General features: G+C 47.7%; 1 long non-coding RNA gene across 1 annotated transcript in view; it reads right to left on the minus strand.

Annotated features, from left to right (window-relative positions):
* The window catches only part of LOC146870555 (uncharacterized), a 40,640-nt gene extending 23,768 nt beyond the window's left edge, over positions 1 to 16,872 (minus strand). The window contains exon 1 of the long non-coding RNA XR_014959409.1: positions 16,780 to 16,872. This is a non-coding gene — a long non-coding RNA (uncharacterized LOC146870555). The remainder of the gene's footprint in view (positions 1 to 16,779) is intronic.
* Positions 16,873 to 25,118: the final 8,246 nt, after the last annotated feature.

A 25,118-nucleotide genomic window follows, 5' to 3' on the forward strand; every position in this document is an offset into this window, starting at 1 on the left:
ATACCTGCTCGTTAGGGCCCACTGGAGGAAGGAGCTGAACGCCTCGAAGTACGCGCATGACACTGAGCAACCCATGGACATACATCTGTCGTAAAATACTTTGTCCTCCCACCTGAAGCCCAAAAGGTGTTGGCTATCTGGGTGTACCGGCAGCAGCCTGAAAGCCGATTCCATATCCGATTTAGCTAGCCAGGCTCCCTCCCCCGCCCTCCTGACCATGTCTATAGCCAGGTCTAAGGAGCAGTAGGACACCGAGCACCTCCCTTCGTCAAGCCAAGAATTCACAGAGTCCCCTTCTGGGTGTGACAAGTTGTGAATCAAACGAAATGCTCCAGGCTCCTTTTTTGGCACCACCCCCAAGGGGGAGATCACAAAATGCGGCAATGGGGGGCTGGTAAACGGGCCCGCCACCCTGCCCAAGGACACCTCCTTTGCTATTTTGGCCTGCACTATCTCCACGTGGTCCCTAGCAGATTTAAGGTTCTCCGCATCCCTGCTCACTAAGGGGCCTTGGTAAGGGATGCGGAATCCCTCTACAAAGCCCTCTGCAATGAGGGTCCCCTCGCTGGTGTTGTGGTATCCGCGGGGGCTGGTAAGAAGGTTAGTTATGCTGATTGGGGAGGGTCCTCTCGCGAAGTCGTGCGGTGCGAGGACAAGCGCGCTGTTAGTCACATTAGCCAGGGGCCAGTGGGCAGGGGGGCGGGGCGGATGTGGGGCCTGTGCCCGCCACCGGCTACTTGCTGGAAGAGGGCTGGCCTGGGCTGTCGCGCTTGAAGCATGAGGTAGCGGCGTGGGGGGCCCCGCATTTGTTGCAGTTGTGAGCGAACCAGCACGCTTTGCCCCAGGAGCAAGACCCTGCGTTAAAAAGCCTGCAGGTGCCGGAGGACTGTACCCTAAAGCCCGGCTTGCGGCCCCCCCCCTCAGCCGCCTCGAAAGGGCTTCCTGTTCTGCACTTTCCCTTCCTGCTTGTTTTCCTTGCTCTTCTCGCTAATCGTTGTGCCTGATTTTGTTGATGCCTCTACCGTGTGCTTGCCCATGTGCTTCACCCATAATCTGACTTCCAACTGATCCCACTCAAGTTCTGGACAAATAGCCCTCTTCTTCCGGAAGTCACAATCATAATGGTACCACCCCATGCCCCCGCACTTGGCAGCCTCCTCTGTGATGACGCTCGCGTAGTGGAAGAGACCTGGCCCTTCATCCGGGAATTTCTCCACTATCACAGCTGCCATGATGGCGAAAGCCTGACCCCAGGTCACAATGTTTTTCTCAGGCCAGGCATGGAAACGCACCTTCCTGTCTTCCTCCTTGGTGCCCATCCTTCTGGTATCTACCCCCTCTGCCCCATGCATGAGAAGGGTGAATATATCTATGAATTCCCTACGCCAAATACCTTCTTTGGCCACTAATGGAACCTGCCAAGCTAGGGAGCAGCGGCCAGATATTAGCGGAGCAGTGGTAACCAGCGGCTTGGGTACCACAGCCAGAGTCTGCGCCGGCGGGGCCCCCCCGGGGGGACCCCCGTTGGTAAGTTGAGTGTGCTTGCCACAGCACCTGACACTACATTCGTTGCGGGGGTGGGCAGCGGGGGGGGGGGTGCCACCGTTGCAGCAGACTGGCCACTCAAGGGTGAAACGTCTGCGGCCAGCAGACCCCCCTCCACCCCGGTGGGACATGGCTGGCTGCCCCTTTCACCCCAGACTTGTGTGAACGCCCCCGGCACCGGGGTCATGCTTGGTGGGGCTGAGGCGGACGGCCCGACCCCTGTGGGTGGGGGAAGGCTAAATAGCCTCCCCCTCACACAAGGGCCAGGAAGTGACACGCATTGCGCGTCACTTCCGGCTAACCCGAGGAGGGGGGCTCCGGTCGGCGTACCTGCCCCCTCTGTGGGAGGGGGTGGGGAGGGGTGACCGGTGCCCCGGGGGCACTAAGGCGCCGACCGCTGATTGGCACCCTGCGGGGGCCGCGGTCAGCGGCACTGTCTAAGATGCGTTTAATGCAAAGTAGTCTGAAAAGTTCTCCGACGTGATTCGTTCCAAGTTCTATATTTGTAAAGCATCCCCCCTTCCTCTAAGGCAATGGGATTCGTTATAAAAATAATCAAGTGCAATAATCATCTCCAGCGTAACAATATGGTTTGCAACGCTACCATAGTTCTCCGCGCCCGCCCCAGGATCACCTCTCCTTGTCTGCCCTCGGCAACTTCAAACACCAGCGAAACAAGCTGTCGCCATTGCGGAAAGCTTTCTCCTTAATGGGGAAAAAAAGTGCCTACAATGACTAATGAAGGGGAGAGTGTTGCGCTGCGAGTAAAAGATGCAATCCCAAGGGGCGTGGCTAGAAGGAGACAGGGTGGCAACAATTAGATTGGCATGCCTTCAGCGCAATCATTGCACTGTGTTTGGCATAAATGGTGATGCAAAACGACGCGCACAATCAGCACTTAAGGCGGAGATTGGACGAGGCATCTTGGAATCGTATGGATTCCAAGAAGCCTCGTATGACGAGGCCTACGTCAGACCGAGACGTAAAAATGTTACTTCCAACAGAAGCATCAAAAGCTCGATGACTTCAATCAATTAACCTGGCGCCCAGAAGCCATCAGAGCATCTATTTCAGGTAAAAGCACCAACGTAAAACCCAAACATTAGGCTTCAGCGGACTCCACCGCCTCGTTAATTCAAAGCATGCAGGCATTTCGTGACCCCTCCCTGACCTTTTATGGCACAATTAGCATTCCTGACATGACATTTGAAGTTTAGCATTCATGGGAAGGCCGAAATTTGGGACAATTGATTTTATTAACTCTTTCCAGCCTGTAATTGAACACTTGAAATGGCTCGGGCTAGAGTTATTGCTTTCCATCATGTTAATCGTTGTTAGTTAAATATAAAGAATGCGACTAACAGGTTACAAAACGGATTAACAGATTGAGATACGGCAAGACAGCTCAGTGAGTCAAGCGCTCGTGGTTGAGATCACAGTGCGCCTTGTGTGTCTCTAATTAACATCCTAGTAACGCTGGCTGTGCCTTTTGTTCTTCTGATGGTCATAAAATGACTACGAGTCGTTTGCGTGCTAGTATAGTGCCAATATCGGCAACTGTTGTCACATAACACATAGTAATTACATAAATAAACCACACAACACTTATTGTAAGTGGAGAAATATTGCTGCAGGTTTATTAGCATAACCAATATGCAAACATGGTAGGTTATCTTACGGGCGATCCGATCCCAGGGCAGGCCAACCCCTAGCAGCCTGCCCTTCTTATAAGCCTAAATTACACCATGGCAGTCGCCGATTGGTGCATACCAAATCTTGGGAGGGGCCACCCCTCCCATCCGTGGACCACCAGTCCATGTGGTTACTCACGCCCCCCCCCCCGAAAGAGGTGGGCAGCCCCCGGTTGCTCAGACCCACAACCGCCCGTAGGACTAACGGGGCGCCGTAGTTCTTCCAGGGGACAACTCTAGACATCCCTGGGTATCCTGGCTTAGCACCACGCTGTGCTGCTGCATGAAGTACCCCTTGGTATCTGCAGACTCTGGATCGCCCTGTAACTCCTCCACAGCCTTGGGAGTGGCCACCGTCACTACCAGGGCCCCCCACCAAGGTAGCCTATTTCCTTACAACCTGCTGCAGCCAAAGCTTCGCCTAGGTCCAGTCGGAAAGGATCCGTGCTTAAACTAGAGAGGTGCACCCCATCTCCCTCCAGGCACCCTGTGGACTCGGCATGTATAAGACCATGCCTGATGAAGCCAAAACCTCTTATTGCCGGGCTTCTCCCAGGACCAGCCAAAACAAGTCTTAACAAATACAGGACCGTAGGCCCGCATGCCCCATCAGGACAGGTGCCCCCATCCATTCTAAACTCCCCATGGATTTATGACTGAATTAACCTGCCTAAGAGTAGGCGATGGTCCAAAGATACCGTTGCCTGGCTGAAGAACAAAACCTATTCCAAGCCACTCCTGTCAAGAGGTGCCAATGCGAGTGTAGTTAATAGAGGACAAGCCCGCTCTACCTCCTCTTTCCTCAGTTATCTGAGTCTAGCACTAGTCGGAGTGTGCCATCACCTTCCGACAGCCACCACCCTATGTGAAGCCATGCCCTCCCAACTTCTGCTAGCATACCAGGGAGCAGACGAGGCAGCGTGCCCCAGGGGGGAACCAAAGCATAAATACCTCTCTATGTTGAATACTGGGAAAGCCAATAGTTCTCCTGCTACTTTGTAGCCCAAATATGTTTCCCAGGAGTGTCCCCCAATCATATGGACCAGGTTGCCCCTGTTTGGAAGGCCACTTCCACAACCTGCATAGCTGCCAGCCAGTGCTGGAGGGCGGGAGAAGTTGCCCGTTACCGTTACTCACATCAATGGTACCTGTTTCGTCGAACTCGAGGACGGGCTACTAATTGAGCGTACCAGGCTCCGCCCTTGACCCAGAGGTCAGACCCAAGCCCCTCTAAGTTCTGCTGCTTCACCTGCCCGTTAACACAAATAACTGGCGCAACTGAACCACTTATCGCCGTGCTGCATGTCCTCTTGGACAGGTGCACGGGCACCTGTCCAAGCAACAAAACGCAACCAGAAAGTCGAACCGTACCCAGAACGGTAACCCCCAACTGGCCTGGAAGCGAGACAGACAATACTACTGCCTCAACAAGGTATGTCCTTTGCCTATTCCGTGTCTGGCTGTAAGAGTTAGACATTGCCAGTCCCAGTCCCGGGTGAAAATAGGAGCTCTACAGCTGCTGGTGCCAATGATGGAACACGTGGCCTGATGAAGCAGACTGTCATTCCCTTGCTACTGTTGTGCACGGACCCACAACCGTTGGCTCCCCATGGTACAATACCTTCATGCTGATCATGGTTTCATAGGAGGATGTTGACAAGTCTATGTTTAAGAAGTCTAACCGTGTCCTGAACAGTAACCCCCAACTGGCCCTGATGCGAGACAAACCATGCCAAGGCACATAGGTAGTTTTAATAACTAATAGCAGGTCTAACAGCGTCAACAGGCATCCTAAGCTTACAATAAGAGTGTTGGAGTAAGGGTATCCAGCGAGAATAAAGACAACAGCCTCCCATCTGACCAACCGTGGTGGGAACCGCTCCTGTATCTTCTGGTACAAATGGTCCCTGTTGACCTGTCACTGCCTGATGTACGTGACCTCGGTACATGGCCCCTTTGCATGGCGGCATGCCATTGAGACAAACATCCAATCCCCGATAAGTACCACTACCTGCCTACGCTACAATCTTGCCTGGCATGCCTCCATGCCCAGATATACCATGCGATGATTGCTCTACTCCGTCACTTGACCCGACCATACTTCGAAGAACAAACACAGCGTGAAGAGCGGCCTGTGACCTGCCCCAAAACTCAACGGAATCATCCTATGAGCCGAATGATGTGCGAGCTCGCCGCCAACCTCTGTCAAAGCCTGCCAACCCCACCAGTATTTGGACCCCTATTGCTCCAAAATTGGGGGGGGGGGGGAGGGGCAGTCCTGTCTGGAGATGTGTGTAATGGAGGACATGTGTCCTAGAGTACCTATTGTTTGGGTGCAAATATCAGTACCACAAGTACCTGGTGTGTTCAATACTAAGAACAGTACTAACAACTCAATCATCGTCTTAAAACCGTGTGTGACAAACAGGGAGATTAAAGGCAGGCTAACCCCAGTAAGACACGGAAAGACCCACCACGCGGCTGTGCCCCAAAATCCACCATCCCACATAAAACAGACCCGATGGAAAGACAAGAGCCTAACACTCTACACCCGCGGATAACCCAGGAAATAACCAATAACACTCGAATAAATAACAACGGACATCCTTTTAGCGTCTGACGGCCTAGCCCTTTCAGGAGTGACCTGGGGACCCAGGGCCAGGCATCAGTGCAGGCCTCGGCACCTGTGGTGTGTGTGATCATTGCCCACTTCAGTGTGAGCCAGGGCCCGCGATGCATGCTGTCTTCAAGATCGCTAAAGCACACGTAAACCACCCTAGCTGTTCCTTGTCATCCTACCCAAAGGAGCCCCAATGAACGACCCGGAAACATTACAACTCCTTCAACACTAAGCTTAACTCCTAGATTAGCATAAGTGCTGAAAGCGGTGAGTACACCTTCCCCCTGATCCCGGACACAGCGGTGAGGAGACCCCGGAGAACCCGGCCATTCTAAAAGACACCCAGTGCCGAGGGAGCCCTGCGTAAGCTTCAAGTGTCGTTAAAGAGTGAAAACTAATCTGCAGTGCTCCCCAGCTAGCTCAGGCAATGACTATGGCATGCAGACCGGCCACTGGCCCACCGCACATTTACCAGGTGTCTGGCTCACTGAAACCTGACTGATCACCATTCATGGCGTTAATCTATGCACATTGAGAAATACATTTCCTTATAAGAGTATGTGAACGCAAAGGTGTTGAAACGTAGAACATGAGCTCCAGTTACATAACATACTGAGCACGTCATCGCATCCCTATATTTACTACACACTGGGCACAACATGCAACAAGCCCCTCTATTGGTTAATCAGTGCTGCTAATTGCATATAGTGAAATAATTCCCCATTATAGTTCAGTTGCATGGCCCCGAGAGCTATTCTACCTCAGATTAAACTGCCTGCGAATACGAAAGCTGGGCTGGCCTTCCCACACCTGCCAACAGCCAATTCTGCACAACACCCGGGGGAGCCCTTAATAAAAGGCGTGGATGGAGGAATTGCACAAGATACACGGCGGCCTCCTCGGAAGGAAGGCCCCCCCAGCTCTTCCCTTTCCGTAATAGGCGAACTACCAGCACCGCCGAATCCTCACTCTCAACACCAATAACGATGTGATTCCAAATCATCGTAACCTGTTGCGCTTTTACCTTATCATCCTACTCTTAACAACATAATTTTTCTGTGTGGCATATTGTGGCCTCTGTCACTGCCTCAAGCTACGTACTACAAAAGGACACTATACCTACAAGCCAAACTTGTTGGGAGGTAGTTTCCTCATTGCCTAGGCAGCCTGTAGCTCCGTTGTACATGTAATGGTTCTGGAAAGAAGAGGCTGTGTAAATCCTAATCAGTCACTTTGAAGTTACATCCCCCTTACAACTGTCTACCCAACTACACTTTATCACCGCATTGCTTCAATGCGCACCCAGACGCGAGCCACCGTCGACACACCTAGCTGACAGCCCGAATGTGACAAAGCAAACAAATTTAAAGGCATCACAGCAAACCTTAAAACATTCCAATGCAACCCTATCTTACAAAGGGGACCCCAACCTTAAGGAAGGGTACCGCTCATCTGGTGGTGCGGCACCTGGGGGAGGTAATGAAAGCATGAGAAATGAGTGGCTGGGTGAGGTAAGGAGCGCGCGAGAAGTGGGCAGCAGGTCTACTGAAGGTAACTGGAGGATGTACGAATATTGTATGCCTCCCACTACGTCGTGCCTTCCCAACTGGCAATAAGTTCAAGATCTGCATCAACCAGGAGCTCTGCCCATGTGACTGCGCCCATACTTCGAGACCCGGGCAGGAAGGACTGAGACCGCCCCAATATCCTTGCCCTAACACCGGCCCCGCTGTGTCCAAAAGACCTCACAATTCAGCACGTAAAGTGCTTAACTCGTATAACTCTGTCAGGACTGACACTAGGCGGCCCCTTATAATGCGCCAAACATACTCCTGCCGTGCTGCCAAACCTACACACCCTAACTACTGACCCTTACACTTGCGCAACTAAGTGCCCGGACTGGCGACAGGCGGCCACTTCAGTTTGCCCCCCACATGGCTCCCGCTGCACTGCCACTCCCAGTAACATCACAACTCCTAACCCTGACACCCGACCAAGTGTGACAGTAAAGACTATTCCATACTCCCACTGCTAATTAAGCCTGGGCGAAGCACTACGCTACGCTTGCGTAGTTTGCGAAGTTCGCGCTACTTCGCCCTACGCGAACTGCACGTAGGTAGCACAGTGCGAACACGCGTAGCGTAGTGTTGCGTAGTGCTGCGGTCATTTTTTGCTTGCTCGCGGTCCTCAACGTCAAGTTGGCGACCGCGAGCAAGTAAAATGACATCCCGGCGAGACTTTTTCCTTGTTCGCGATCAGCAACATCAAGTTGGCGATCGCGAGCATGGAAAATAAACCTCCCGGCGAGAATCCCAACGCGAGGAGGTCAGGTTTCTCATTGCGAGGGGTCGCGTATGCTCGCGACCGCTCGCGATGAGAAACTACCAGTTTGCGTTGAGAAAGCTGCCGCTCGAGTAAGAATCTACTCGAGCAGCAGAAAACTACAGCTCGCACTGTGCAAGATGCTATTTTCAATGATTGCACAGTGCCGGTTGCTTGTCCGCACTGTGCAATCATTGAAAACAACATCTTGCACAGTGCGAACATGTTACTACGCAGTTCGCGAAGTGCTACGCGTAGTGCGAACTTCACTTTGCGTAGCTTCGCGAAGTGCTACTTCGCGAACTACGCCCACCCTTACTGCTAATAGAACGGCCTGGGCAGCAGGCAATAGCAATCTTAATGAGATTGAATTACTCAATGCATGCTGTAGTGGTACTCTAAAATTAGACCGACCGTGCTAACTGGTAGCTTGTCACAAGCGCCGGAGCTGAACAATAAGAGGTGGTGCCACGCACCCAGAACCACCCGCTCACACTTAGCTTAGTGTGTCAAGGCCCTCCCTGACACAACCGTCTCCAACTTTGATCTAGTAAGAACCAAGCTCAGCACAGAAAGTCACCGAAAATACAATACTGACGCCAAACACCTATGGTGTCAAACGGAACATATTTTACGATATTTTGGAGACACAGGCGGCTGCTGTAGAGATCTAGCTGTGTCAGTCCAGGCTAGGGCTATCAACTAACCGGCTGGCACAGGGGAGATGCTCATACTGAAAATATGTGTGAGTAATATCTTGTTACGGACCCCAAATATCAGAAAATAGGTAAAGCGCATGCTGCAGATTTCGAATGACAAAGCCAGGTCACTGACGTCCACACTATGTAAAACAGCTTATCTTGTTAAAAAAGTAACTAGTGAGCTGGCGATTACCCTAATATGTCTGCAACACACCCTCATGCTAGACTATTTGGTACCATATATATTTTTCAGTTTATGGTAGTGCTGCACGACCAGAAAGGTATCGAGTGTTTGCGCGCTTTACCTGCGCACCAAATAACGCTACACCAAGGACACACTCATTTCTTATTAGGCACGGGGAGATTAAGTGATTTCCCAGAATCACTGCATATTGATAAGGCGCTGAGACTTCGGGCCTGGTTCTCTCCAGCATATCGTAATGGGCCATGCACTAGCTAGTTGTGCATGGAAAGCATAAGTTTCAGTAGGTAAAGTTTGAAATCTGTTATTTTCCGCCCGATAAACAAGTTTCATTGGGTATCCCTAGAAAATTATTCTTAGTTGCCGGAAATAATTTGGTTTGTATACTGCGCTATGCTGGTTATGATTAATGTAATTCAGCACGCCCCTAAAAGTGTTGTAGAACTCACGCACTCTCGCGGAAAACGGCGATGCCGGCCTTGGCGATCGCGGCGCCCTGTGCAAGAATGTTGTTGGCGCCCCCGCAATGCCGCCTCCACCACAGATTCTCTCACTAGCCCCCTTTAACAGTTGACCAAGTTTCCATAACCACACTCTCAGATGCATTGAATTAGTTATATAGCGCCACTCCTACCAGTGTAGGGTGTCCGGTGACTTTGCATCTGACACACAATCCGCCAAGCCAATCAATCATATGCATGTGAATCAGTGTATAGGAAATGTTACCTGAGCCAAAGGACTCAAAGTGTAGGAGACACATGTCATCCCTACTGGCAGGCAGTATAGTTTAAGGTTGCTTGGTGTGGAGAAGCACCAGCTCAGTCGATTTCTAGCCAAATTAACCCTCTTTGCAACATTATTCAATGTTCTAATAATGTATGCTTAGCGGTGTGTATGCAGCTCTAGGATGAGCGTTCGTAGCTCACTGTTGACTATTAGGGCTTTAAGATATACGTTGCAAGTAACAAAAGGATGCCTCTTTTGAACCCAGTAACCTGCTGACCTATTTACATCATACGCACTCTGAAATCTACTTGGCACACGTTCTTTGCAGCGGGCATATTAACCCTCTGCACTAACTACACCGAAGTCAAAACCTCAACTATACAAATTCCTGATCTCTCTCCAGGAAGATAACGATTCACACAAGTTATCTTGACATTTATGTGAGGCCTGGAATTGCAGCGGAAAGAAACGCAGCATCCGGTGCTTCAAAGCATAATAAACTTCCAAACCCGGCAGGAGGAGACGGCAGGGAACCGCGACAGAGGAAAGACATCGGAACATGGTGGCATGTCAAGCGCCGTACTCATCTACCTGTAGCCGAGATTATTCACTAGCGTTTAGTATCGAAACGGACACTTCAGGGCACTCGAGATAGACCAGGCCATAGAATTTCCTTTGTTCCTTGGAGTGCCCGACCACCAAGTGAAATGGCTCTACAGCACCGAGACTGGGGCTGCCAACCCGACAATGTCTCGTCCCCGCATCCACCCCCAAACAATGCTCTAAAACACAACGCACTGGTTTCAGGTATGACGTCCAAAGGCAGAAAACTGAAACGCTTGTGCACCATGCACAGTCCTATCCATCAGGCAGGGCAGTGCTTCATCCAGTACGTGCCCGACCGCCTGCCGTACCCATCCAAGGCTAACCCTACCACACCTGAAACCAAGAAACCGCGGGCCGGGGATCATGCTGCCGCAGTCCCACCCCGGAACGCTCCCCCGTCTTCAGCCGCGCGCGACTGCACATCCACGTCTTCCCGCATCCAGACCTCTGCAGTATACCTGACAATAGGGCCACCCATCCCGGTGATCCCTCCAGACAGCAAACCCGACAATTGTGGCCATCACAGCGCCCAAACCCCTTAGCAGGCAACAGTGTAACCCAAACTCGGAGCGGCGACCCGCGGCAGTTGGTCCGCATGCCCCCAGACAGACCACGAGGGAAGCAATTTCGCCCCCCCCGCACAGCACCGCCTCCTCCCCCAGACACCGAGCATCCACCCCACAAGGAAACAGTGCCCGCAAGTGAACCAATGCACGCTCAAGCGCCCCCTGCCCCGAGAGAACAAAAGGGGCACGCGATCCTGAACAAACAGGCAGATCGGCACCCCCCTAGCGAGGGACTCACCCACGAACGCGATGACGACAAAACCACGACGCCAGACAACCAGTCGAGGCGGCACATCAAGGCGAGACGAGAGGGACAAGAGGGCGAGTAGGGGGCGGGGACAGCCTATATACCCCTGCCCCCTCCCCCTTCCGCCGGAAGATCCCTTGCCGGACGTCTTCCCTGGACCAAGCCAGGAACTAGACCGGCTGCACACAGTGCCATCATGCGGCACTAAGGCGGCCGCCCTTTAAGGGGGGGTAGCTGCGCAACCCCCCCCCCCCCCCCCCCCCCCGGCAGCCTTGCAGTACGTCTGCTAACGCACTTGCATTTGATATAATGTTTGTGGTAACAAACATCACTCATTGCGGCCCAGTGACACATGCGGCCAGTCCTGGCTTTTTGGCAAAAAATACGTTGTATCCTGGGACTGATAGGCCCATACGCACAGTGATAAGATACATTTCAAGCCTGTATGCACACTGAGGTCCGAATGCAAAGTGCTGTTGATTACAAAGCCAGGTTTGGCAGAGAATGCGATATGCGGAATGGGTCTATTTGTTAGCTACGATCTTTGCTCCTCAAAGCTTTCTGCGCAGATAACAGTATAGACAACTTTGGTCACAGTAAGCATCACATGTTGGGAATTAAAGCCCAAGTAATGGAAACAATGAAACCGCAGATCCCAGTATTCAAGGTGTTTTTGGCAACAACAAAAAAAGTCCGGATTAAATACAGGTGAATCGGATTATTTGTGGGTGTACTAATTCGGCCGAACCCTCCTTGAAGCTTCCCACTATTTAGGGCTCTTCTGTCTTCCAGCTCTCCATTTTCAAAGCAGATTGGGGAGGGTAGGGTGCCTCGCTGGTCCCTAAAAGGCCAGAGCTTCCGCCGTTTTACAAGGCGAGCAGGGTGGCTGTGGATGCTTTTGGGATATTATGGAGTGGAGCTGCTAGGGTGATGTTTTTTTAACGTGTTTTCAGAATGCGTGGATTTACTTAACCTACTGGAAATGACTGTATTGAAGGTGCATTCTTAGATGCATTTATCGGAAAGGCAGGTTTGTGCCAGGAGGGTGTGTGATTTCAACGTTATATTATGAAGATTTCATTATACCCGACTCTGGCTTTTTGTGCCACTTGCTAACTCTAGTACATTTTACACACTCGAATCCATCAGGGCTTTGTGGAGCATTGGATTATTTGAAAGAGGGAACTTCTTTCTTTACAAACCACGGCTTCGCAACAAGACTCTCACTTAAAAGATTCTCCATGGTCAAACATGAGCGGAAGAGGGAACGGCTGTTTTATTATTTTATGCAGATCTCCAATTATTTTGTCTCCTAGTGGGATTGGTGGGTCTCGGTTGCATCACTTGTCTGCAAATGGCGTTTCTTGCCAATGGAGCATTAATCGTCTTCCACCCGGCCCTCTGGTCATTCAATGGTTAGCCAGATTTCCTTTTGTATACAATTACCGAATGAGTCCTTGCCAGCATGTTGCAGTCCAATGCATGTATGGAAAACCCTAATGTATTACTGCAGTCCTGTTCACCTTAGTTGGACTACTGTTGTAAATGACAAGGTATTTAGAAGACTGAGGTATTGAGGCTCGCTGTCCTAGTCATCTGGTAATCTTAGCGTGGTAGGTAGCTCTGATAAAGAGTTTTCCTATGGAGCAAGGGGGCAAATAACCTTCTTCGAACCTATGCCTCTGGATGGTGTGAGAACGTGTGTGTCGGCTTCAACTGCAACTTATTTTTCAAGGTTTGTGTTTCGGTCAGAAGTCCCACTTGTAGTGCGGTGAGGGGGGTGAGGGTGCTTTACGGTGTGATGCGCTTTTAAAATCAACAAATGTGTGCTTGTCTGTATGGGGCTTCCAGCTGTGAATTGCATCCTGAACCTCCTTTGTGTGTTGATGAAGCACAGTCCGGTTAGAGATTAAGTAGCCAAGTTTTAAGAAGTTTTCTAAACTGAATTAAGTTAGAACAGTAGCGAATGAAGAGCGGCAGCTTATCCCAGTGTAATGAGCTTGTAGTAAATCGTGCGTGATCTCTGTTACATTTGTGATATGTTAACCTGTCCACCAAACTCTAAATCTGGCCTTAGGTTTCTTCAGCTTGAGAACCTTGTTCCGATCATAGTCTCTTATCAGGGTTTAGGGCTTCTTGTATGGTTTTGAGTAATCTGAAAAAGCTTCCATCTACAAAGAGTACAGTTGATCAAGCTCCAAAGTGAAATACTATCACCCAAGAAAATAGCAGCTAAATTACTGCAGCCATCTCCAAGCACAGCTGCCATGATGCATTGATGGCACAAATAGAGCCCATTCTGCATCAGACAGAGTGTACATTCCCGTGCTGAAGAGGGGAGATCTGTACACTGACTGACTCTATGGCATACGTATGTATGTATGTATGTATGTATGTATGTATGTATGTATGTATGTATCAATCGTATACTCATAGAGCGCGGCTGTCACCCTACGGGTATCCTGGTGCTAGGACTGAGATGGAAAGAATTCAGAATTCTGAGCTGCACATGTTTCTCACAGTGTTTAACTTCCTAAAATCAACAGCAAGCCCCTTGCTGTCCTGTCACTAGAATTTGATGGTGGTAATTTACATGATGAACAATATGTAGAGTATGATCCTCCGTCTTATAAGAGCACACTGGTTGAAGTCTTCATCACCTCCAAAGATCAGGAATAACACAGAGCTCCAATGGAACAGTGGATCAAGCAGAATATCACACTCTGACCACCATACCTACAGAAGTCCAGTTTTCAAACGTACCATAAAACTCTTGTTCACTGTACTTTTTTGATGAGTTCCAGGGCAGTCGGAATTTCTGGACTCTCATTGCAGGAATGAGAGGCGTTTCCCACTCGTGTTTTTTAGGCTGTGGGCCCAGAACTGCTCCGACAGCTTTGGTCTAAGTGTACACACCTTTATCACGTGAACCCAGGGATTTGAAGTCGAGCCGTCCATGGCTTACTCGGGGAGGTAGTGTAGATTAGAAACTTATAACTCATTGAAATACACATTATTAGCCAATACCTTAAAGTTCATCTAGTGCTTTTACATATAAGAAAAAGTACGTTATCACGCAAGGCAAAGCCATACATGCAAAATTCTGAAGGTGGCAATATGGTGAGAGGGGACTGGCCAGTATTAGCTTGGGCGGCTACCACATGGGAAGGCATTGTGTCAGAATAAAATCAGTGTAAATTGGAACTACTTGTCCTCTGCAGGAATTGGGTTGTTATGGTTTTCTTAATGCCCCTCTGGGTTCCCACATACCCCTCCCCCGAATCTAGTTAGGGCTGGGTTCTAGGTTTCTAGGTAGTACAGAAAATGGCCCCAAATATCAGTCCTTTCTGTAATGCTGCACTGTTGCAGTTTGTAGAGTTTGCTTTGACTCCTCCGCCAAGGAGATGCTGCTGGTGTTACCTCACATGTTATACTTTGGCTCAGGAGGTGGCGCAGCATGTGCAAAAGAGATCAGGAGCCCCTGCTCCACTTCTGCTGCACATGCACAGGTAGTTCTACCTCAGGCCCAAAAATCAACTCTTTGCCCAAATAAAGTGAAGAATCCACCCCATTTTGCAAAAGTGATCTAATTGAGGCCAGTGAAGATGCCAAATGCAGTATGAGATCCTAAATCCTGAAAGCGCTTTTGTTTTTCAGTTGATGCGATCTAAATGTTATCATGGCTCTTCAGGTGCCATTCTGTCACAGGCACTAAGGGCCTGATTATGAGTACCGCCGACCCGTGGTGGAGGTGCGGTGGCAGTCACCATTGGTCCCACAGCAATATTACGAATACAGCGGTCGGACCTCCAGAGAACCACGACAATAGCCAGGGTTCCAAACTCCCTGGCACATCGGTCTAGGGAAGCAATATGCTTAGCAGTGTCGCTGTGGCACCTCCAAGCATATTATGAGTTTCCCCACTGCCAGCCTTTTCATGGTGGAGAGGCCAGCTTTGGCCGTGTGTGAGCAGGGCGGTGGCATGGCGACCCGCTCCCACACCGCCAAATTCGTAGTCAGGCCCTTAGTCTGTTCACAAAGACACAGTTGGTGCAGGTGTGATCTCTAATTGTGCCAGTCTTCTTTAGGCTCTTCCTCTGGGCATGCCACAGGGTGTCAAGGCCTCACTGCATAGCTTGGCAGTGAGGGCTCACTGCACTTCTCTAGGCTGCTGCACGCAGCATTAGACTCCCTGCCATCTCCTTGAGGTTCTCTATTTCTAGGTAGTATCTTCTTCATGCAAGAGCATGTCAGAACCTCTCCTAAGCAGTCAATCAGCTATTTCCCTCAAGGCAAGCTCAAGGCTGCTCCTCCTAACAGTTTGCATAGCTTCCCGGTTCCTGAACCTGGAGAAGCAGGGTTGGAAGTAAGCAACTCCATTCCCAGACCACAGAAGAGTTTCTCAATCTCAACTGGTGTGGGATGCCATATTCCGCTAGAGAAGTCATGCTACACTAATTTCTCATTTCTGCCCAATACGCACACCAAGTTTGCAGACAGAGTTTATGTATTCCAAAAGTCCATCTCTGGGACCGATTTGAGGCAGTTCTTGGCTTTTGTGTGTTTCTCTCAGACTGCTCCAACCATAGCCTTTGTCTGACATTTCAGCAGGAACGTGGGGTGGAGTTCGAAGTCCTCTGTGAGGGGAGACCTGAAAAATGGAATAAAACAGGGAGTGCTTTCCCAATTAAATACCTCTCAAACTGTTGGGGTAGCACATCTGAGGAACAGTGAAGCAAGAGAGCACAGAGGGTTTTCGTTAGACTGCCAAGCAACGCTCTATAGTTTATCCTCCACATGTTAGAGTCTGGTCCACTACAAAATACCTCAGAAATGCATTAAAGAAGCCCTTAATCCCCATCACTTTCTGGGGCTTACTCCAAGACCTGCCCTCCCTCTATACTCTGTAGCTGCCGCCACTCAGTGCAGGAGGGCACCCATTCTGTGTGCCACCCTACCGCAAAGCCCTGCTCTGGGTCGTATTCCATGTCATTCTGAACCCTCATACACCCGCATGATTAAAATGTACTGAGAATTTTTTTTTAACTGTATGGGGAAATGGAGGCAGGAGTACGTGCTATTCAGAGCCATGCAAGTGACTTCTTCCAACCAACACTTGTTCTCTGAATGAAAGACATCAGAGATTGCAAACTGTCAGTACACATTAAAATATGGCAGTAGCATCCCCCGATTAATCATTGCAACTGGTGCAAGGCAAGTGTAAGGCAGTTAAGCAACCTCAGCAAAGTATTTGATCCAAAAACACCACTTGAACTATACTGTAGTACGTCTTCTTGATGTCAACCTTGCGATGATGGTGACTGTAGCTGTTTGGCCATGCTCATTTGTAAAAATCTAATTTTTGCAGACCTTTTGCAGATTTTTAGACAGTAGAACTTTGCATACCATACTAATGTTCCCAATAATTCAGTTATATCTTTTGGACAGTCTTTTGGTGTATTAGCAGGTAGGAAGAGGCCCTTCTCCATATTCACCTGAAACAGCAGTCAAAGCACAAAGTAAATGATGATAACAATATAGTGTTACCCTCACCTCTAATATTAGGCAATAGGAGCACGTTATTGGCCAAGACTCCACTTTGTCCATACCATGTTCTGGCATCAAGACCCACGATGTAGCTGACCTATGGGACAAAATAAATGTCATTGCTATGCTAAGGCTCGGGAATACTGTACAAGTCCCCCACGCATACCAACAATGTTTAATGGCAGTCTTTCGCAGAGAGCCACATGTTCAAGTTCTTTCAACCAAAACTGGCTCAGATGCAGAGTTGTATTATGCACCCACCCGATCTGAAAACTTAATTAACAAACCTCAGCAAGGGGAACCTTAGTGCGAAGAGGTAGTGAAAGGTACAACACAATTTTTTGTAGTGTATTATCATGTGTCACACTGACCCGGACTGGCAGGCAGGCAGGCAAAGTTATCAGTGTTCTTACTGCACAGGCACCCACACACCAGAGGATGCTCATTGGCATTGATGTTGGTATTCTGTCAAGGACTAGCCACTAGGAAGCTCTGAGTCCCAGCCTTGATTGTCCATAAAGAGCAACTACTCCCAGTATCCATGGTGCCACCCTAAACTAATTAGTACACATGAGTCAAGGGTCTCCTTTTGGGGGTCCGAGAAAGGAGGAAAAGACCACAAAGGGGATAAAAAAAACCTCTTTATCAATCTTGTAGTTCATTATTGAAGATGAAGATTAACACTGCAGTTATAGCAAGGCACCAAGCTGACCCGAGGAAAGAGCCAATCATAAATATTCATAAATCAACCCAGTAGAAGTTCCAACAGCCAGTAATAGAAATTAGTCACAAATATAGTAGTTAATGTTAATGGGAGAAGAATGTGATTACAAATAAGGGAATGAATGTTGTGTGCTCCATTCATCACTTGGAACTTCCTTACATATGAATAAAACCAGAACATCCCAAAAAAGTCTCTCCTTCTTCTTTGATTGGAAACCTTGGATAAAATTCCATGAATAGAACACCATCTTAAAGGGCAAATTATAAGGCTTTGCTACACGAATGGCATCCGGTGGCACACTTAAATAATTCTAACATTTTTAATTTTTGCCCAGTGCTGACTTCTGGAATCCCACCACTGCCGTTCATGCCTGGTGCTCCATGAAGCTCACAGAACACCGCATTGGTTGACTGCGAACATGGAGACACAGGACGGTCTAAGTGGCATGGACATTTATTCATGCGCAGAGCATGACGTCTGGAAGCATGCAGCCTGAGAGCCATCCTCCTTCTCCAAGACATGTATAACTTCTGACTTCTGGTAAGCTCTCGGCACAGCCCTTGCACGGGCATATTTCTCAGCACAGACGTAAACCTTCTATGTGTGGATTGGCACCATCGCATCATGAGTAGGAGAACATCTGGTAGGCCTGAGGTGATTTATATGCTGCCAGTGAATCCCTTGTCTAAATTTTTGAAGAACTAGAAAACTTCAGCTCATTACTCAAACCCGGATATTTATTAATATTGTCATACACTTCCTGGTGCAAGCACGGCAAGTAATTCAGAGGAACAGTGACACCTCAGTTGTCTCTGCATTGGGCTATAAAGCCCCTTGTATATGGTCTTTAAACAATGGAAATGCTGTGGACTTTCATTCAATGAGACAAAGGACCAGGAGAAATTGCCGTTTTCTAGCTACAGTTTGCTTTAGAGAACCACAGTAGGCTGAAATGGGAAAATTGGTTTGACATTAAGGCAAGGGGCGTAGCTTGGTCATTAAGATTGGGGGGTGTGAGCATCAGATTTCCTGACAATCACCACGGCATATCATGTTTAAATACATTATAGGACAAGCAGGGCGCCTGAGAGGTGATTAAGGGGCAGTGGAAAGGGAGAGGCACGGGATTAGTAGGAGTACTGGGTGAGAGAAACACAATATTTTGTAAAATAAATATTTTTTAGGACTTTCAAAACAGAGATGAGAGAGTGTGTGTGTCTTTGACAGAGTGCTCATGCAAAAATCCAAGGTGAAATCCAACAGACACTTCACCATACCCGGGCGACTGAGAGCACCTGTACCCAAATATTCATCAGAAAATACATTTATTAGGGGGTGTAACACCCCCCCTTGAAGCTACACCTTTGAATAAAACCTCTTTGCAGATCAACTCTCCTTATTACCCCACTCCAATGTCAAACTATCATCGATGACACATTCCCCCAAAGACATTCCCAACTTTCTAGACATTTATGTCACATTCTTCTTATTAACTGTCACACAATATACATAAAACACAACACAAATATATATATAGATATATGAACTAGAATATATGTGTCTCAGAACCTTCTCGTAGCTTTGTCAGTAAAACCACCAGTGGCGCTGGAGCGAGGAAAGCAGCAGGAATTGCAGAACCCCAGATAGCCTGGAACAAGTTCTCAAGGACAACGAAGAGCACGTTTCATTTAAAAAACATTTTTTAGTAAGTATTAGCTCTGTGTTGAAACACAGTCAAAGGTCAATTGTAATTGTAATTAAGTAGAAGAGGATGGAAAACATTTTCTGGAAAGCAAATACTTTTTCATCGTTTAGAGCTATGTCTTCCTTTGTCAGATACTCTAAATGCTAAAAGAATAAGTAGCAGTTTAAAAAAACTTCTGTATATGTTCAGAGCATATCATCTTAAACAGTGCTGCGCTGCGCTATAATATATCATTCTTTGTTATGTCATGCCCTTTCATCAGTGGTGTTTGTCTTTTCCTCACTTTTGGGGATACTGGCGTCTGTGCAGTATGTACTTGAGGCCCTTCTATCCTGACTGATGGTTTTCTGCAAATTACCAAAACAAACTGCGTCCACACTTTAGATTTTCTGAATTAGGACAATTACAAAGACAGGAACGTTGCACTGTAATGTACTTTTATAATTGCAATTATATATCACTTCATAATGCCGACATTGACAACGCATCAATACACTGCGGGCGGGAGCATGCCAGTGGCAGCTGGCATGGCTGGTGGTGAGGGTGGAGTCGTGGGGGCAGTTGTGCAAGATAAGTTGCGCAGGGGGTTGATTGTTCAATACATAAAATAAACTTATCATGCTGCGGTCCCGAGTCTCTACTCCTGCTGACCTCGTCTTCGGACAGTAAGCACAGCCAGGCCCCACTGCCCAATCACAACACTGCATTGCAGCGTTGTGATTGGTCTGAGCACTGTGTGGGCTGGAGGGGTGAGCATGTTCTCCATACAGGCGGCATTACATGGAAAGTGTGCATGACAGGTTTGGGCGGCCCGAGAGGGCCGACCAAACAGTCATTGCACACTTAGGAGTGGCCAAACCCCTCCTCCCCTGCCCTGCTCTGAGAGCAGAGCAGACCCGCCCACCCGCCTGCCCGCAAAGCAGCACGAAGAATAAAATGATTATAACACAAAGCTATTATCATTTTATGTTTCATGCTTTGCACGGCTCAAAATCAGTGGGGCGACACTCTTCTGCCATAATAGAGGAGCCGCCACTACAGCATGGTACTGTATAGAGGGTGTTTGGTTGGCAGGGTGTGGGTTTGCAGTTCTACCTATGTGAGAGTGTTTTGGATTTGTGCATGATGAGCGGAGTTGTGCTCTACTCGTGTTATGTGTTACCAGTGGCGGCTCCTCCGCTATGGCGGATGAGTGTCGCCCCACTGCTTTTGAGCAGTGCAAAGCACGAAACATAAAATGAGAACTTTGTGTTATTATCATTTTATTCTTTGTGCTGCTTTGTGGGCAGGTGGGCGGGGCTGCTCTGCTCTCAGAGCAGGGGAGGAGTGGTTTGCCCACTCCTAAGTGCGCTATGACCGTTTGGTCGCCCACCCCCCGATCCGCCCAAACCAGTCATGCGCACTTTCCTTATTCTCCATGCAGGCTGCATTACAGCGTTGTGATTGGTCAGTGGGGCCTAGCTGTGCTTCCTGTCCGAAGACGAGGAGAGCAGGAGCAGAGACGCAGGACCAGCAGCAAGGTAAGTTTTTATTTTTATATTGTGCACTCAACCTCCCATTCGCGACTTCGCCCCTGCGTGACGACCCCCCCGCAACCTCCCTGCCAAGCCACCTGTGAGCCATGCCGGCCGCCACTATGTGTCACTGTAGTTCTCAAAAAGCAATAAAGGATACAATGCTTGAGCTTGTAGGCCTTTGTGTTCCAATAGAAACCTGTGGGAACAAAGTGTGGAATATGTTTTGTGTTATGTGCGATTGACAGAGGATATTTGTGTCGTATCACTACAGACGTGTAAATGTGCCTAAGTGTGGTTTCTAGTGAAGGAGACCGGAATAGCTCTCCAGATGGTGGTGCCTATTATCCTTAAGAGCCACTGGTTTCCAGGAAATGGGTAGACACCGTTGTATTTAATATCCTTGTTATTTTCCAGACTCAATGACTTTTAAATTGGTGATTATTAATATCAGTGTTATGAGTTAATCCACAGGATATGGCTTTGAGTTACTCTGGGTAATATTAACAGAAGATGTTTGCTGTACTATAGGCAGTATTAAGAATAGATTTTGGAATATATAGGAAAATCGAGTGTACAAAAATGGGTGTTGTAAGAAGGATAATTCTTATACGAGTCTGGATTTTACCTAAAGCAGAGAGGCCTCAGTGAGTCTGCTAATATCAAAAGCAGAGATCTGAGTGACTCTGGGTATTGTCAGTACAAGAGGTCAGTGACAGATATTTTCCTGTTTATGGTTAATGTTAGATCGTTACGGTTTCTGGTAGTTTTAACACCAGAACCTTCAGTGTGTCACTGTATTATCAAGTGTAAAGCTAAAGGTTAATTTAGGTATTAGCAAGAATAAAACAACTTTATATTAATTTAGAAAAAGGATTAATAGTACATTCGGTTGTCACAGTGTTGAACATTCGAGAAGTTGAGCATTTTATCTTAGCCTGCATAGATACAATGAACAGGTGGAAAATGTGAAAACATTACTACGACCTGGCTGTTCCACACATAAGAATCAGTGATGATTGTGCTCTGGCTGTTTTTGATGACTGGTATCAGTCCCAAGACGTAATCTCAATGGACAATGTGCTTACTCTAGAGGACCATAGGCTGTCAAATCACATTTCTATCAAACTTTACTTATATATTCAGGAGTATATGCTTTTAAATGCATCATTGGACAACGATTTTGTAAATTATCTTTGAATATCAGATAATCACTATCCACGTCCCCTACTACATAGACGCAGGGACACAGGGATTTTTTTTAACTCCCTGCGGTTTTAGTGAACTAATAGCACTGGCCACCACCCCACTCTGAAAATTGCTCCAGCTCCTCTGTGTAGGCCAACAATTTCCAAGAGATAGGCTGAGGAAGCTAAAGTGATATGTAGATAGCTTGTTGCAGTGATAGTAAAATAGCTTAGTAGCAGTGGCGAAACACGAACACATACACACTCACACCGATGCATTTGCAAACACACATCCATTCACAACACTCACTCCCAATATTTTCATACACCCACGTTGGCACCAATCATTAACAAAAATCACACATTCCTGTGCAGTTCTGCTGCAGAGGTCCCAGGAGGGTTGTGGCTGCTGCCTTTTCTCATTGACTGGGGGGGGGGGAGAGGCAGTGGTCCCTATCTCATCACACAGTGGGATGGGTTCAGTGAGAGTTGCTGACCCCATCCCACTCTGTGATGGGATTTCAGTGATTGACACTTGGCCCTGGGCTCTTCAGGGATTAAACTGAAGGGCCCAGGTCCAAGGCAGTCAGTAATGCTTTCCCTCATCGCGGGGAGGAAGGCCTCGAGGTGCTTTGCCATGGTGAAGGGTCATGACCACAGGAGCTGTGACATGTTCAGCATGGCAAAGTACATCTCTGGCAGCCAGGAGCCTGTGCATTTAGCACATGTCTTGCTCGTGGGTTTCTGACCTGAAGACAAAGAGTGTCTGTCAGGCTGAGCTTGAGCTTTGCTCAGCCTGACAGAAACTCTAATTGTTAAATAGATAACAGCAGAACCTGCAATTAAAAGTTTTGAGTATGATTTTCAACAATTCGCCATGAAAACACATTGTGATCATATGCTAGCATCCAATGATGTTCTACTGACTTGATTCCACGTCTCACTTTCAGTTACTGATTGTCATAAGTTTAAATTTATATTGGTTCCCCTAGCTTATGATAAATCAATGGGGACAGGAAAGAATGTAGATTTTGTGTGTAAACTTCAATCTATGAGCTAAATTCTATGTTCCTGTCTGCCATTGAGTGTGGAGGTCAGACAGTGGATAAAGCAAATATTTATAAAATGTTATGTTTGTGCTTTCTGAGAATCAGTTGTAATGTGTGTAAATGGGATAAATCCACAACTGGTGGGTCATTGTTGGACCTGGCTGTTTCTGCAAGGTCCCCCCATATTTTTGCATTCCTTTGCTGAATACGTTATTGTTGGCATTAGGACTCTACCCAATTAACTCCTGATAACCAGAGACGAATTGCTAATGCTCTTCCTTCCAAACATCATTAAATTAGTATACACCTGATCGGTACATTTAATTGTACTCATAAGTTCCTAGAAAATTGTGCTACATGTACCCAGGGCCTGTAATTTAAATACTACAAATGGGCTACAGCAATCAGCGTGCCCCCACTAAAGTAGTACTGTAAACCATGTCTCAGGCTTGCCACTGCATATGATCCACCCTGCATTTCAGTCGCCTGAACTTTTGACTTTGACCTGGTCCATTGTGTCCCGAAAACAGCGATTGGCACTTTGTGCTTCTAAGAGCAATTTGTATTTAAAACTTTTTAAAAATCATATATCCGGGTTTACTTATTGGGTTTTGTCATTTTGGTGTCATTGTATTTATTAAAAGTTTCTCTGTTCTCCTAAATTGGTTTGAGATCTTTCTTGTGTTTTCACTTTATTACTGTTATGGTGCTGCATAAATACTTTACACATGGTCTCTAAGTTAAGCCTGACTGCTTTTGTGCGAAGCTACCAGTGGGTTCAGCACAGGTTTATTCAGTGACTTTTTATGGTTCACCTTGCCAAGGATTGTGGTTATTATTTGAATGGGACTCTCAACCCTCTCAACTAATATCCCAATTTCTAACAGTCACTTGTCAAAGTCCGGATAGTGGGTACGCGCGCCATCACACCGCATAATCGCCTCAAATTTAGTGCCGTGTTACGGCCCGGCATAAACCGCAACTGGTCCGGGTGTATCAGTGTTGTAAGATGTGGTTGCAGCCTGACTGCCAATGCTTGTGCCAGTATTTTGGCTTCCACATTCATTAATGAAATCAGTCGGTACGACGTACAGTCCTGCAGCAGTTTGCCAGGTTTGTGTATTGCTACGATCGTTGTTAGACACTGGTCTCTTGGTAATTCTCCTCTTTTCAAGCTATCTTCATACATATTAGGCAGATATGGCATGAATGGTGTGGCAGCCTTTTTATAGAATTCAACAGGTATACCATTGGGTCCTAGGGCCTTCCCAGTGTGTAGTGCACCTAATGCTAGTTCGTCTGAGGTCAGTTCAGCCTCCAGTTCTTGTACTGCACTATGGGTTAATGTAGGCATTCGGATAGGAAGGCTAGGTTATCAGTTATACTGGATGAAGCTGTAGGCGTGTATACCTTCTTGTAGTGGGCCGCTAGTGCATCCACTATCTGCTCTGGGTCTGTTGTGACAGTTGCTTTGTCTAATTATGTCAAGCATTTTTAATGACACTTTTAATGTTGGATCTGGTGGCCATTTTACTTGGTCTATGTAGTGTAGTGTTTTAAATAAAGTGTTTTTCACCTAAAAATACTAAATAGATAACAGTAAACAGGAAATGCTGACATTTCTCATGTGTGCTTTTTTCTATTTGCCTCTATTGATCAAACCGAGTGAACCTATTAACCTTCATTACTCCAAGCCACGGTACTCCTCTTCTCAGTCCTCACTGTTAGAGGAGAGCTCCCACCCCTAGAAAGCTTTCCCCACATTGAAAAAAAGCTGATTATGCATTGCATAGTCTTTCCTTTAATTTATGACATGCTGACGTATAAGATGGCATGCCAGTAACAAGCTGTTTAGAATAATTGGAGGTTTTTGAAGAAGGGAAGGAGGGCATAGGACTGGGATGAGGGCTATGGCTCAGGATAATGAAGATTACCCAAAAGTAATATGTTCATTACCACTTCGCCCATACTCATAATCCCAGTTGTCACTGTTTGAGGATTTATCATAGCTTACAACAAAGCCACTGACAATTATTAAGACAATCATGTGAGATTTATTCACTGCTAACACCTTCACCACATATTTTAGAGGTAAAATCATCCAACGGCAATCTGTAATGATTCACAAACATATGTTGTGTAGACCATGTGTCCACCCTACAGACC

This window comes from Triturus cristatus, chromosome 1_1 (assembly GCF_964204655.1).
Source record: "Triturus cristatus chromosome 1_1, aTriCri1.1, whole genome shotgun sequence".
Lineage (NCBI taxonomy): Eukaryota > Metazoa > Chordata > Amphibia > Caudata > Salamandridae > Triturus > Triturus cristatus.